The sequence below is a fragment of the Sminthopsis crassicaudata genome, chromosome 2, assembly GCF_048593235.1.
Source record: "Sminthopsis crassicaudata isolate SCR6 chromosome 2, ASM4859323v1, whole genome shotgun sequence".
Classification (NCBI taxonomy): Eukaryota; Metazoa; Chordata; class Mammalia; order Dasyuromorphia; family Dasyuridae; genus Sminthopsis; species Sminthopsis crassicaudata.
In genome coordinates, this window is record NC_133618.1 from 468,628,055 (window position 1) to 468,644,046 (window position 15,992).

A 15,992-nucleotide genomic window follows, 5' to 3' on the forward strand; every position below is an offset into this window, starting at 1 on the left:
GAGAGACAGAGAGAGACAGAGAGACAGACAGACAGACAGACAGACAGACAGAAAGAGAGAGACAGACAGAGAGAGAGAGACTGAGAGAGAATGAAAATGAGGGGGCAGTGTGTCTAGGTAAATCTCAAGAGACATTGGCATTTCACATTCTCTTATGCTAATAACTGAGCTGTATGACTTGTCAAGTTTATTTCATCTTTTTTGACTTTGTTTCTTCATCTGCAAAGAAGGATGATCACCATGGAATTATGTTAGTTAAAAGGGATTGGGGATTATTTAGTCTCATTCTATTACTTCATGGAAGAGGAACTTTCAGAATTTACCAGACAGACTAATTATAAGGAAAGCACTTTGAAAACTTTTAAATGAGGTGATCTCACAGGTACCTTCATACATATGTGAAATGTTGTTTGTTTTCAAAAATTTCATGCTTGATAATCATTAACATTTAAGGATAAATGAGTTTCTAATTCTTTGCTAAAAGCACATTTTGGTGAAGGGAAGGAGATGGACAATTAGATACAGTTAAACTTAGAAAAAAAAGGTTAGAGGATAACATAGAGGGCCATAGAAGAAAACATAAAGTTCTGTGAGTGCTAAGGATAATCTTATCAGATGTAATCTCTCTCTCTCTCTCTCTCTCTCTCTCTCTCTCTCTCTCTCTCTCTCTCTCTCTCTCTCTCTCTCTCTCTCTCTCTCTCTCTCTCTCCCTCCCTCCCTCCCTCCCTCCCTCCCTCCCTCTCCCTCTCCCTCTCCCTCTCCCTCTCCCTCTCCCTCCCTCTCCCTCTCCCTCCCTCTCCCTCTCCCTCTCCCTCTCCCTCTCCCTCTCCCTCTCCCTCTCCCTCTCCCTCTCCCTCTCCCTCTCCCTCTCCCTCTCCCTTTCCCTCTCCCTCTCTCCTGTGTGTGTGTGTGGGTGTGTGTGATTTCTAAGAGAACTATTTCCTTTCTGTGCAGGGAAATCACTGTCATCTATTTCCATTAGATCTCTTTTAGTCCTAATTGTCATTCTTGAAAGTCCATCAAGAAGAATTAGTTGTTTTCTGAGTGCTAGACACTGTGCTAAGCCCTGAGCCAATAAAATAAGGCAGACAAAAAAACAAATGAAGTAAATAAAATCAAAACAAAAAAACCTATCCTCAAGGAGTATACATTCTTATGGGGGGAAACAACAGTAAGTAACTAGATACATATAAGATATATACAAGTAGGTAAAGGTAATCTTAAAAGTGAAGTTTTTAGCCATTCAGAGTGGAGAGAATAAAGTGGGGAAGTGAGATGAACCAAGAAAGGTCTCCTACAGAAGGTGAAATTTAAACTGAGTCTTAAAAGGAAGCCAGAGAAATTAAGAGGCTGAGGTGAAGGACAGAGCATTCCAGGCCTAGCCATGAGAGGCAGAGAGCAAAAGCACAGAGATGGGAGCTAAAATTTGTGGAGAAGAGAAAAGTGTAAGGAAGCTAGCTAGTAAGGTGGAAAGAGAGCAGGCTATGAAAAGCTTTGATTTTAAATGTAATAGGGAGCCACTAGAGCTGTTTGAGCAGGGAAATAAAAAAATCACCTTGGTAGCTTAATGGAAGATTGATTGAAGTTAGGAAGAAACCAGGCAACATATTCATGAAATGTACCCAGGAGAGTTATATACTAAATATTATTCCTGAAAGTGACAAATTCAAGCTTATAATTAGATAACTGATTTTGTCCAATTCTGGATTCTGTTATGTTCACTTTACATAGGGCAGTGCTTTTAAACTCTTCACTAACTCATGAATAATTATAAGACCCTCTGGACTTAACAGAACACTAAAAATTCTAGAAATTAGACCTCATTAGATACTTCCAAAAGAAATGCCACTAAGTATGTTGCTTTGTGGTTTAAAACAACAACCATATTCTGAAGAAAAGAGATAGACAATCTTTGGATTTAAAATCTTTTTTTATTGGATATAAATACCTAAAATATTTTGTTTCTTTATAGATGAAATATGGAAAATGATTGAATGGGGAAAGTATTTTGCAGAACTATCAGTGTTCAAATTATAAAAGAAAATCTTTAAAAGGATATTATACTTTACTGTAAATCTTACCAATCTGTCAGCTCTCTTACTACCTTTCATTTTCAGCTAGGTGGTGGATGAAGTATCAAACCTGAATTCAGGAAGACCTGAGTTCAAATGTGACCTCAATTACTAATTAAACAATTCACTTATCTTTTCAGATTTGTTGTGAAGATAAAATGAAAAAATAACTAATACCTTGAGCCCAGCACATAGTAAATAAATATTACATATATATATATTAACTATCATTTTGATTATTCTTACTTTGAATTGTTTTGATTTTGAGCTGTTTGGGGATAAAAAGTATTATCCAAAGGAGAAAAATTGGAACTCATAATATTGTGAAAATGAATGCTAAATTTTTTCTTGTAATGTATCTGGGGAAAAAAATAAAATCCCTCTCTCTATATATATACATATATATATATATATATATATATGAAATTATTGTCATTTTATTACTTGATTGAGATTAATTGAGATTTAATATTCTCACAGTCTTTCCTTGTTGTTTTTATGTGGGTAAGTATCTTCAATTAAATTATAAGCTTTTGAAGGGTAAGCAAATAACATCTCCTTCCCTTCACCAAAATGTGCTTTTGGCAAAGAATTAGAAGAAGCTCATTCATTCAAAGAAGAATTTTTTGAAAACAAAAAATAAGATTTTGCATATGTATGAAGGTACCCATGAAATCCCTAATCACTTCTCATTTTAAAGTTTTCAAAGTGCTTTTCTTATAAGTAGCCTTTCAGGTATTTAAAAAAAAAACAACTTGTGTGTCTGTGTTATTGGTAAGCACATAAGAGGTTCACAGTGGATGCTTGTTGAAAGAATGACTAGATTAAACGTTGGTGTGTAAAGATCAGCTGTTATGGTCTGTATTCTTGAGGATGTGATGTTAGAAATATAAGAAACATTTCATGTTGTCCTATCACCGAACTAAGTAAGCTATGAGTTTAATGAAGAATTGTTAGGAGCCTAAAGCTCACTAGGATGTAGTGAGACCTTAGTAATCAGCCAATGCAATATATGCCCATTACATCGAATTGAATCTCCTACCATCCATTTTGCATTTAAGAAGACTGAGGTTCAGAGAAATTAAGTGACCTGGTAAAGATCACTCAAATGGGAAGCAACAGAAATGGGATTCATACTAAATTCTTCTAATTTCCAACCTAATTTTCTTTCCATTATACAATTTGGCCCTTCCATCGATAAAGGCCATTTTTTCATCTTTCTTACTCAGCTGTAATAATTGTATTCGATTTTAAGTATGTGTAGGACACCAAATACAAGTAATGATACTTAATATCTTTTAAGTTGCTACCATTTAATGACATTTTTGATAGCTTTTAGTGAGAATCACTATGAATAATTTTCAAAATAATTGTATTTTAAATTCATTTATTTTAATTTCAAAGTAATTTCCTTTTAATTTATTTTAATTTTGAAGTAATTTTAACTTTATTCTCAAGCCAGGTTAGCATTATTGGAATCATCTTTGACTTTTCATTCTCCTTTACCCCAGCCAGTCATTTGTCAAATCTTTTCAATTCTACCTCCAGAACCTCTTTTATATCTGGGTACTTCTCTTAATCACATCGCCACCATTGTAGTTCAGGCCCTTATCATCTTTCTCTCAAACTATTACAGTAGTCTTTTAATTGATTTCCCTGTCCCAAATGTCTTCTCCAGCTAATCTTTTCTCCACAGCTGCCAAAATGATATTTCTAAAGAGCTGATCATGGCACTTCCCTACTCAATAAGTTTTAGTGGCTCCCTAATACCTCTAGAATCAAACACATATCCCTTTGGCTTTAAAATTCTTTACAACCTGTTCACAGCATACCTGTCCAGCTATACCTTATTCCCTTTTATGAACTCAGTTAAACAGGCCTTTTTTCTTCTTCCTTATATCTGACATTCCATCTCTAGTCTCCATGCCTTTGTACATGGAGAAGCTGGCCCCATGTGTGATGCTTTTCCTGTTGTGTCTTTTTGAATTCCTAATGGTCTTTAATCAATCAATAAGCTTTTATTAACTTATTTCCTTCAATACCCAACTGAGGCAACATCCCTTATATAAAGTCTTTTTAAATGCTAGTGACTCCCCTCTGAAATTAACTCGTGTGTGTATATGCATGTAAACTATCTCACCGATGGAATGTAAGTTTCTTGAAGACATAGTCTATTTCACTTTTGGTTTTATATCCATGAGAGTTAGTATGCATAGTGCCAGACATATAATAGACAATAAATATTTGTTAATTGACTGATTTTTTTTATTGAGTGTGTGGTGGATGTATTTTATTCAATAACAACAACAAACATATACCACTTTGAAGTTTGCAAACTGATTTATTTATGTTGTCTCATTTTATCTTCACATCAAGCCTGTGAAATAGGAATTATTACTAAGTACATTTTACAGATGAGGAAACTGACTCAGAGAGGTCAAAGATCTTGCAACTAACAAATGTCTGATGAAGGATTTGGATTTTAAGTACAGTGTCCTATCAACAATTTTGCATTATTAGAAAGTAGCAGTTCTGTATAGATTCACAGTAAAGGCTCATACAATATTCTTTAGATAGAATATAAAATCATCAGGACATGGAAGAGGATTTCGTGTAAGCACTAAAGATTTTGTTAAGATCTGAAAATAAAAACAGCCTGCTTTTTATCAATTATAGATCTTACAAAATAGCTTAATTATTATTATTATTATTATTTTTTAGGCTGGGTTTAAGTGACTTGCCCAGGGTCACACAGCTAGGAAGTGTTAAGTGTCTGAGACCCAATTTGAACTCCGGTCCTCCTGAATTCAAGGCTGGTGCTCTATGCACTGTGCCACCTAGCTGCCCCACAAAATGGCTTAAATAAAAGAAAGTAGCCTTTTAGTTCATCATGTTTTGTATGTACTTCAGAAACAATTTTAAGATATATATTTACATCATGTTTCCTTGTATTTTGAATAATAATACCTAATAGTTCCAAATGAGCCATCAGGTTTTTCAAGTCAATAACCCAGATATTTTTTGATTATTTGCTTTAGTTTTATTTTTAAATGTATTATATTGGTAAATATAGAGGATTTTCCTCTAATATTAAATTTTTTTGAAAGGAAAAAAATGGCATAGTTATGGGGCACACTCAGAACTTCTCTTAAGTTTGGAGAGAAAAAGCACAGCTTGTATTTGTGGCAACAAAATTTATTTAGTGGATTTTCTAACTGTTCCTTTATGATCCAAAAGTTCTTTCAAGAATTTATTACAACAAGAACAGCACAATATCTATAAATATTGCACAATAATATGCAAATTGTGATTAAGATCTCAACTAAATAACTAAAATATATCTGTATGTACTGCATTTTAGTTGTATTATTTGTTCAGTCATTTTCTTGAAAGACTGCTGAGATTGTCAGACAATGGGAAGTTTGGCACAAATTAGAACATATTGTGTCCTTGATCTTGGTGTTCAATTCTCATTGATAGTAAAAAGAGTTATGCATTGGCACCTGAAACCACTGAATGGTAGATTTCTTATTTAGCCTGGGGATTTAGCTACAAAGTATCAGCCAGAATGATGAAAAATTTTTGGTGTTTTATTTAAATACATATACATATACATATATGTGCACAATACACACACACACATATATTCACACAATATACTTACATAACTGTTCTGTTTTACCATAATGTTATAGAAGATTTGAGACTCACAAAATAAACAAAGTGGAACAAATACTTTCTGAAGATTTTTCAGTGCTAAATCCTAAAAATTATATGAAAGAATATTTTGTTGTCTCATTTTTAAAAAAAATTAGGTGATGACCTTTAAAAGATTAAAATAATTGAAAATAATAGATTTCTCTTGGTATTGTTTCTTACCCATATCACACACAATAGAATTCCCTACATTAGTCTTTAGGTCATAGATTAGAGGAGTCTCATATTTTTAAAACATTAGTATTTGTAAAAAATTAATTTGACTTGTGAATAAATTCATTTTTGAAAGCAAGCAATTTACAAAGCTTTCTCCCCATGTTTCTTACAGATGCATAAATAAACAAGTAAATTAACTTTATAAGGCTTATAAAAACCAGAGATAAAATTGTTGGAGAAAATCAACATTCTAAATCATGCTAAGTCTTTTCCTATTTTACTCATCTCTTAGCAGAGCATTGACAAAAATATGAAATTGATTTGGTTGAAGGGTGTTAAAGAGCCGACAGCCAAATGTCACAAACGATGAATGGCTGCAGTGTTGAAAAAATCAATAGGGAGGTTAAAGCTGGTCCTGTGAAAGACTTGGCAGACTGCTCTGTTCCAGGAAGATATCTGTCTTCTGGCCTTGGTTGCATGATCAAAAGGAAAACTTGATAGGTTTAATGAAGGGAGATACTGTAAAACTGACAACAGAAATATAGACACTGAGGTAAACTGTAGTGCACATCAGTGACTGGAACCATTAGAAGCATTTTTCAGTGTAGAAAAATATATTTATAGGTTAGGATGTCAAAAATATTAACACTTAAAAATACTTTTTCATTATTCAATTAGCTAATGCATTTATATCAAGTAAGGAGTGTTTTGTAGTTTATATCTAAATGTTCTGCATTTAGGGTAAACTGATGAGTATGCTAGTCAACTAATTTTTCCAATAAATTCTTTTAAGTTTAAAACTCTAAACCAGTATCTTATCTATGCTATTCTGAAATGACAATTTGAAGGAGTTATAGAGCTCCAAAGAAGACAAAAATGTTAATCACTTTTATCAAAGAAGAAAGATTGCCCCAGTGATGAAAACTAAAGTTAATTTATCCCGAAAACCATTTTTTTGTCTTTGCCTCTTATTAGCCATGTGTCTTTGCACAAAGTACTTTCCTTCTCGGGGTCTCAGTTTCCTTATTTATAAAATGAGATTTGACTAAATTATCTTTAAGGTCTCTTTCAGCTCAAACAACATAGTAAAATGGGATCAGATTTCATATGCCTATTGATATACAATTTCATGGCCTTAAAGAAACTATCTTAGTGAAGATTGTTTTCACGAATCAAAATTATGAAGCCTGACACTTCGAGAGAACTAATAAGATTTACAGATTTTTGCTTTTGTAGTTCATCATAATTCATCCTCTTTCTATTGGATACCAACAAACATTTTATATTTTCATTTGTTTCACTTGGATTAAGAACTCTGTCTGATACCAAGTACAAAAATATTTATTGACCAAGAAGCACAGTGTTAGGCACCAGTTCAACCTTCTGATTTTCTAAGTTAGTTTATTTCTTTCCAAGTTATTTTTTAAAAAGAGTTTTCTTTTTATGGAATGGTGTCCTTTAAAAAAAATTCTTTTATTTATGTATATAATGGCAAAGGAAAACAGTTTTTGTATTCACATTGGCCATCAATGATGGCAGTCTCTTTGTGTATGCCTCCTGTTTGCATACATGCTTAAGAAAAATGAACTCATTAGTTTAAAATTCCCAAATGCCACATTCAATTCAAGCAGGGAAGATGATAACCTGTGCTTCTTTTCTTTTCTTTCTTTCTTTCTTTCTTTCTTTCTTTCTTTTTTTTTTTTTTTTTTTTTTTTTTTTGGTCCCTCTCCCCTCTTTTTTTTAAAGAAGGAAAAAAAATAAGTCTGGCAGATTTTCTGCAAGTGGACTTTGTAATAAAAATGCCCCCTACTTTGTTGGGATGGTATTTGGAGGGCTGCTGCCATATGTTACTTTCCTTTTTAGCTGGGATTATGCCATCATTATTGCTGATAAAAGCTGTTTACTGCCTTGGCAAAGGAATGATGCTTGGAGCAGTTTTGGAAACCGCCATTCAGTTTACAAAAAAGTTCATTTAGTGCCAGATGCTAGAATCCTAGGTCTTTGTTATCTTTTCCCATTATTGAGTTCATTCATTGTCTATTTCTCCTCCAACCCTTTTGTAATAGAATGTTATCTTTTTTAATAATTTTTTTTTATTTCATTCAGTTAACATAATTAGTTCTTTTAACTACATGGAATCTATAGGCTACTGACCAGTGCCCAAGGTGGACAATTTGGTTTTCAGTGGCATTAACTATGTGAAATTAGCATTATAATGTCTAAGAATTTCTGGTTATTTTCATTTCTTTTGTAGATCTATTTATTTCTTTAGTATTCTTACATAGTAAGGAAGAGAGGATAATAGGGTATTTGCATGAGCTCACTAATGCTGAAAACAATTTTATGTGTAAGAAGAGTTGGAATTTTGACTCAAAAATGAATGGTTTTATTTTTATGGTTATTAAAAATACTCTTTACTCATGCAATTTACAATACTTCCATAATGGTTTCTTGAGTTGTTATGCTTCTTCCCCCTTCTAGATTGTCATCTAGTAGCTAAACTTGCATAGTTTTTTTTTTTTGTTTGTTTGTTTTGATTTTTTACCCTCAGCTAGGCTGGTTTAACATATAGTTTAGCCTATACTTGAAGTCTTTTTGACTTTGAAGGATTTTGTTGCTACAGCATTTGAGAAACCATGGTTTACCTTCATGTCATTATGAAGTAATTTTAGTATAAAAGGTTTGATGATAGTAATATAAGTAATAGTAATAACTTACATTTATATAGTACTTAAGGTTTACAAAATGATTTACATATATTTTCTAATTTTCTTTACAACAACTCTATGAGGTAAAAACTAAAAATATTATTCCCATTTTATAAATTAGATACTTGAGGTTCAGAGGTTAAATAATGACTTCCTTATGGTCAGTTAATAAGTATCAGATATACTATCTTGTGCTATATGTCCTATCTGTAAATGGAAGATCATGTTATTATTTATGTTCACAATTCATCCTTCACACAGCTACAATAAAATGTCTTAGTGAATAGTCTATGAGGATCTTCAAAACTTGTTGCCCATAGCATAGCCTAGTAGTTAAGGCCTTACATAATTGATCTGAAACAGCTGTGATACGCTGGAAAGAGAACTATGAAATCTGAGGACCTTGATTCATGTCCTTTCTCTGATAATATCTGCTTGTGCAGCCTTGGACAAGCCACTTAACTTGCCCTGGGTCTAAGTTTCCTTATCTTAGTTATGTCTTTGATTCTCACAATAACTTAGTAACTAATTATGTAGTATGAGGAAGAATGGAAGTAACTAATAAATTTATACTACTGTTTAATTAATGTTTAATTAAAATGTTTGTCAATATTTTAGTTAGATTCAACTCAATGAATATATATCACTATATTTATAAATACTTATCACATGATAAGTGATATGATGATCAGGATGATGAATTTTCTTCCATTATCACTCTAAAAGATAGCCTACTAAATTATGAAGAGGTTGTAATCTATTTTTGTAGAAGGAATACACATACCTTGAAGTACTGTTTTTTGTAATATTCCATCTTGTAAATCTTCAAGTTTGTTTTCCTATAAATGTACTTTACCTGTATTTTTAAGTAGACCTTTTAAGTTCTTCTAGGCAAACACTTATTATCTTAACGGGGAGAAACTGAATATGCCTTAAAAACACTAGAATTTGGAAAAATGAAATAACATGTTAGATTTATATGTAAATATGATGCTAATAATCAGTATCATGCTTGAGTTGTTTTTCCAAGTAATTGGATTGCACTGATTTGTCATCCACTTGCTGTTTTGACCAACAGATAGATTGTTGACTCTGATTATGGCTAGAGTGCTTATGATGCAGTGCTATAGTGAACTCTGACCTCCACAGCCTAGCAACCCATAATACTAACCTCTGCTCTGATTGAGTTTACGAAGTATAGAATTTAGTCAAATGTGAAAAGCCAAATCAATTTAGTTATGATCATTTCATTATTAACTAGTATTATTTTGAAATGCTAGCTCATATCCTAAAAGTTTTGTAACTTTAGCTTTATGATAGATTCTGTGATTCTAAGTGTGAATTTTTCTTCTATGTATTTGCTAACCAATGACTGTCTTGTTAAATTGTATAGCAGAGTTCTCTGCAAATAATGGGACACTTAAATCATTATTGTATTGTATTACTATATCAAGATGATTGTATTGTATTACTATATCAAGTTGGCATTGGGGATAGAGAAGTGGGCTTGAAGTCTGGAAACTTTTGAGTTCCTATTTACCATACTTGCCTTTGACACTTTTGATCAGCCTTTCCTCTTCGAGTTTTCCAAAAAATACTCTCTCCTGATTTTTCTCTTATTCATCTGATCATTCCTTTTAAGTTTCCTTTGCTGGATCTTCATTTAGCCTGTACCTTCTAATTGGGGGTGTCTTCCAAGTCTCTGTCCTGGACCTTTTTATCTTTTCTTTTTATACTATTTTGTTTGATAATCAGCTTCCATACATTCAGTTTTTAATCTCTTTGCAGTTAATTCTTATCTGTGGTCATGCATATCTTGGGTTCCTCATGCATATTCTGTATCCAATCTTGACTTTTTTCCCCCTACCTTTAGTATTACACCTCCAGTTGCTTTTGGATATCTTAAACTGATTGTCCCATAGACATTTTAAATTCAGCATGTTCAAAACGGATCTTGTTTTCTCTCCTCCTTCCTCCATCTTCCTTCTTAACATCTGGTGAGGGCACCATTAGATGGGTACCACTGCTGGGCCTGGAATCAGAAAGACTTGAGTTCAAATTTAATCTCTGACATTTATAAGTTGCATGATCTTTGGAAGGTCACTAAACCTTTATTGATCTCACTTTTCTCATCTGTAAAATGGACTTAACAATCAATAGCTCCTTCCTTATGGGGTTGTTGTAAAGATTAAATGAAATAATATGTGTAATCTTAATTATGTAAATATAAGCAGAATAATAAGTATATAAATATTAAAAGCTGTTAGTGTTGTTATATAGGCACATATTCCACCAATATATTTAATTCTAATAGTTTGTCTTTAAAATTACTATCACATATCTTCATAAAACCTAGGATTTTCTATGGTTATCAACTAAGAGTTCATATTTATATAGTGTTTTTTTGTTCACATGACACTTTCTTTACTACAACAGTCATCTCACTGTCAACCACTGAATGTTAAAAGACCTAGAGTAAGAGCTTCCATACATCCTTGATAGAAGATTTATGAATGTATAAAGACAAGTATTATACCAGATGAAACAGTATGGATGGATTGCAAATAGTATTTTTGGAGGGCATGCCCACATTGATGAGATCTGGTACAAACCAAAGTATTTTTTCACAATCAGATTGAGGTACAGATATTAGTATTAGTTTTATTGTTGAGAAAACTGAGGCTTAAGAGAAATGTTTTACTCAGAATTGTGTAGCTGGTAACAGAATCATGAATTGCTTAAGATAAAAATCAAGTCCAGGTCTTTTTTCACTGTATTCTAAAAGTAACCATTGGAACTAGCCTTATACTAGATACTTACAGAGCCTCTTTATAGATTATGATGGAAAAGAAAGATATTTACATTTTGAAATAAATTCTACCCATAAATCATTCACTTACAATTTTAACTTATACCTTTAGAATGTGAAAATTAATAACTACATTGTACTTGAGAGATCTCTCAGCACGTTAAAAAAAAAAAAAAAAAAAAGCTTACACAACTTTTCCACATTTAATTTAAGACTTTTAGCCATAAGATCATATAATCATTCATCTGGAGTTGGAAAGATTCTTAGAGACTAATTGTTCTCATCCCTCTCATTTTACAGATGAAGAAACTAAAGACCAGAGATTTTTAATATCTTGCCCAAAGTCACATAGCTAGTAAGTAGCAGAATCAGAATTAAAAACCAGTTCTTCTTACAATAAACAAGTGCTTTTCCCATTGTACTAAGTGGTTTGATAAAAGGAAAATCTCCCTAACAATTAGAACTGTTCCAAAGTAGAACAAGCTGCTTAACTTGACTCTAACTAGAGATCTTGAGATGAAGACTGGATAGCTACTATGATTATGTTGTAGGATGTGATTCTTATACAGGTTGGACTAGGTAACATGTAAGTTCCCTTCTGACTCTTGAAATTTTGATATTTTTGCTGTGGTATTTTTAAATATAATATTGATAGTTTTGAATGTACCCATTGCCACATATCATTTCTAGGTTATCACCATAAAGAATATAGAGCATTAAGTCTGTTTTTACCAGATTTGTTTTTTCATTGGTATAACTGGAATTCTGTATGAGGGAAATCACTCTGTCAGTATAAATCAGCAAATACTCTGCAACTTAATAGTCTTTTTTTTTTCTTTTAAATTTAGGTCTGTCCATCTCACTCAGGCTAGAAAAATGCAAGAGCTACTTATGAACCTGATCCCACTAATGAGGGACTGGAAGGCTATGATCTGCTCTATCTTGGACCAGTTTGTTCTTCTTTTGCTCTTCCTCCACACTTAAAATGGAGAACTTACTATAGACATCTGATCCACATAGACCTCTGCAGCTTAGAACTCCCATATTCAAGAAATTTACCTAACTCAGCTCCTCTTATAGAGGAGATTATAGGCAAATTCCTTTAAATTTATCGTTTTGCTTCCTGGAACACAGTGAAGATAAGTTAAGTTAAGTGAAAGTACATGGTATCTCAGAGCTGGGACTGGAATCTTGACTCTAAATCTATTGCCCTACTGGCTTGCCTTTCTAGGGAGTTAAATAATACTCAGCAAAATATATAGACTCCAATACAAAGAATCTATATATTATAAACAATGGAAGACATTCTAATATTCACTGTGACTGTAAAGACAATTTGACATTTACTCAACCAAGAATGATTTTTTTGATAATAGCCTTTTATTTTCAAAATACAAACAAAGGTAGTTTTTGACATTCACCCTTGCAAAACCTTGTGTTCTAAATTGTTCTCCCTCCCTTTCTCTCCCTTCCCTAGACAACAAATAATCCAATATATGTTAAACATATGCAGTCCTTATATATATATTTCCACATTTATCATGCTGTACAAGAAAAATCAGGTCAAAAAGAAAAAAAAAACACAAACAAAGACAAAAGGTGAAAGTAACTATGTTGTGATCCACAATCAGTCCCCATACTCTTCTTTCTGGATGCAAATGGTTTTCTTCATCACAAGTATATTGTTATTGGCCTGAATCACTTCAATGTTGAAAAGAGCCATGTCCATAAGAGTTGATCATTACATAATCTTATTGTTGCTGTGTACAATGTTCTCTTGCTTCTACTTACCTATTTAGCATGTATGTAAGTTTCTTCAGGCCTTTCTGAAATCATCCTGCTGATTATTTCTTTTAGAACAATAATATTCTATAACATTTATTCAGTCATTCTCCAACTGATGAGCATCCACTCAGTTTTCAGTCAAGATTGATTTTTTGAACTGTTTATTCTAATGAGAAGCATTATGTTATGAATTGGAAAAGTATGCCCACAATGACCTTATATTTTTTGAGAGTATCCTAAATATAAAATACAAAATTGTACTTCATCTATCTATCTATCTATCTATCTATCTATCTATCTATCTATCTATCTATCTATATGTAATACAATGAAACAAAGTCTTAACAACCTGTCATATAAATAGGTTTTCAAATTCTCTGTCCTAAAGTTGGTTTAAAATTCCTCTTCTTCCCCCAGCAGAAGGTATATTATGAACTCTTTTGTCTAAATGTTTAGTTGCTTGTAAAAATTAGGTTAACAATTTTTTGTGAAGAAGATTTGGATAATATTTCCCATTCCGTGGGAAATATTTCACTTGTTAGGGCAAGTGAGATTATTTCCTTTTTACAAATATGAACTGTGGTAATACAAATAGGTGAATATTATAAATTTAAATCAAGAATTCTTATATAGATTAGATAATGAATGTAAGAAATGGATATAAGAAAAGGTAGTTTTGATTGTTATTACTTTGTGTCTTTGAATATATGATTTTATCTTAAAAATTGAATTGTTCAGGTATGGAATTTGTATGTTGGTATGTTAGCTTACTTTTTTAAAAACGAAAAAAAATATTTTTCTATTAAAATACATTTTTCCCACTCCCTGCCAGCTTCCCACTCATAAAAAAATGAAAGCAAAATCTATATAATAAATATATAGTCAAACAAAACAAATTCCCATATTGGCTATAGCCAAAAATTTATGGCTTGTTCTCCATATTTTAGTCCATTATCTTTCTTTCAGGAGGTGAGCTGAGTTCTTCATTGGTCCTCTGGAATCATAATTGATTATTGAGTTCATCAGAGTTTTCAAGTCTTTTGAAGTTGCTTTTTTAAAAAAAATTGATGTTCCTGGTTCTGTTCACTTTTTGTTTTCTAAATAGCTTTTTATTTTTCAAAATAAATGCAAAGATAGTTTTCAATATTTACTCCTGCAAAACTCTGTACCCCAAACCCCTCTCCCTGCTTCCTTACTTCCTCCATCCCAGATAGCAAGCAGTCCAACATTGTTCACTTCTCTTTGCATTAGCTCATACAAACCTTTCCAAGTTTCTTGGAAACTATTGCTTTCATCATTTGTTAGACCACAATAACATCTCTTTACCTTTATTTTCTGCCATTCTTCCAATGAAGGATAAATACTCCCTTAATTTCCAGTTTTTTGCCACCATAAAAAATCCACCATATTTTTTTGCATTGATAGGTCTTTTTCCTCTTTGATTTCTGAGTTATAAGTTTAGTATTAATTCAAGGATGATCCTTTTAATTACTTTTGAGGCATAGTTCCAGATTGTTTTTCTGATTGGTTAGACCAATTCATAACTCCACAAACAATATATCAGTGTGCCTGCTTTCTTGCAATCTCTCTAACATTTGTCATTAGCCTTGTCAATATGATAGCTGTGAAGTGAAACTTTAGTGTTGCTTTAATTTGTATTTTCTTAATTAATGGTTTTGGAGTATTTTTTATTTAGCTGTTAATAACTTAAATGTCTTCCTTTAAGAGCTGCCTGTTTTTATGCTTTGACCACTTATTAATTGGGAAATAGCTCTTATTCTTGTAAATAAATCTGATCCAGTCTCTTATATATCAATTAATTAGTTCAATACTTATTAAATACCTACTATGTGCCAGGAAGTGTGTTAAATGTTGGTGATAGAAAGAGTCACTGCTCTCAAGGAGCTTACAATCTAACTGGAGAGACAATAAGCAAGCAAATCTATACAAAGCAAGCTATATATAGGATAAATAGAAAATAATTAGCAGAGAGAAAGCATCGAAAGTAAGAGGGTTTGGGAAAGCTTCCTGGAAGAAGCTGGGACTTAAAAAGAAGCCAGAGAGGTCAGTAGTTGGAGTAGAGGAAGGAGAGCATTCCAGTTATGGTGGACAGCTAGAGAAAATTCTCAAAGTCAAGAGATAAAGTATCTTATGAATGGAAGCCAGTATCATTGGGTCAAAGAATATGTCATGAGAAATAAGGAGTAAAAAGATTAGATAGATAGGAAGGAGCGAAGTTATGAAAGGCTTTGAATTCTAAGGAAAGCATTTTGTATTTGCTCTTAGAGGTAATAGGAGGCCATTGGAATTTATTGAGTGTATGTGGGGGGGGGGAGAAGGCATTGATTTGATTGACCCTGCATTTTAGTAAAATCACTTTAAACAACTGATTGGAAAATTTATTGGAGCAAAGAGAGCCTTGAGGCAGACTGACCCCCCAGTTGCCTTTTGCAGTAATCCAGGTATACAGTGATGAGGACCTGTACCAGAGTGGTTATATTGTCAGAGAAGAAGAGAGGAGGGCAACATCAAGAGATGTTGCTAAGGTAAAATTGACAGACCTTGGCAACGGTTTGATATTGGAAATAATATTTTTGAAGTGACTAGATTGCTTTTGATATTGATACATTCCTTTTGTCTAAAATTGCACATTCACACTGTTGAGCATTTGTAATAATGTCTACTGTTTTGCAAAAATTACATATTGTAAAGGGCTAGAACTGAGTAGATGCACTTAACCTAGCA

The 15,992-nt window shown here is 32.5% G+C and overlaps 1 protein-coding gene across 5 annotated transcripts in view; it reads left to right on the top strand.

The window, feature by feature from the left end:
* PBX3 (PBX homeobox 3) overlaps positions 1 to 15,992 on the top strand; it is a 292,919-nt gene that overhangs the window by 95,289 nt on the left and 181,638 nt on the right. The window lies entirely within an intron of this gene.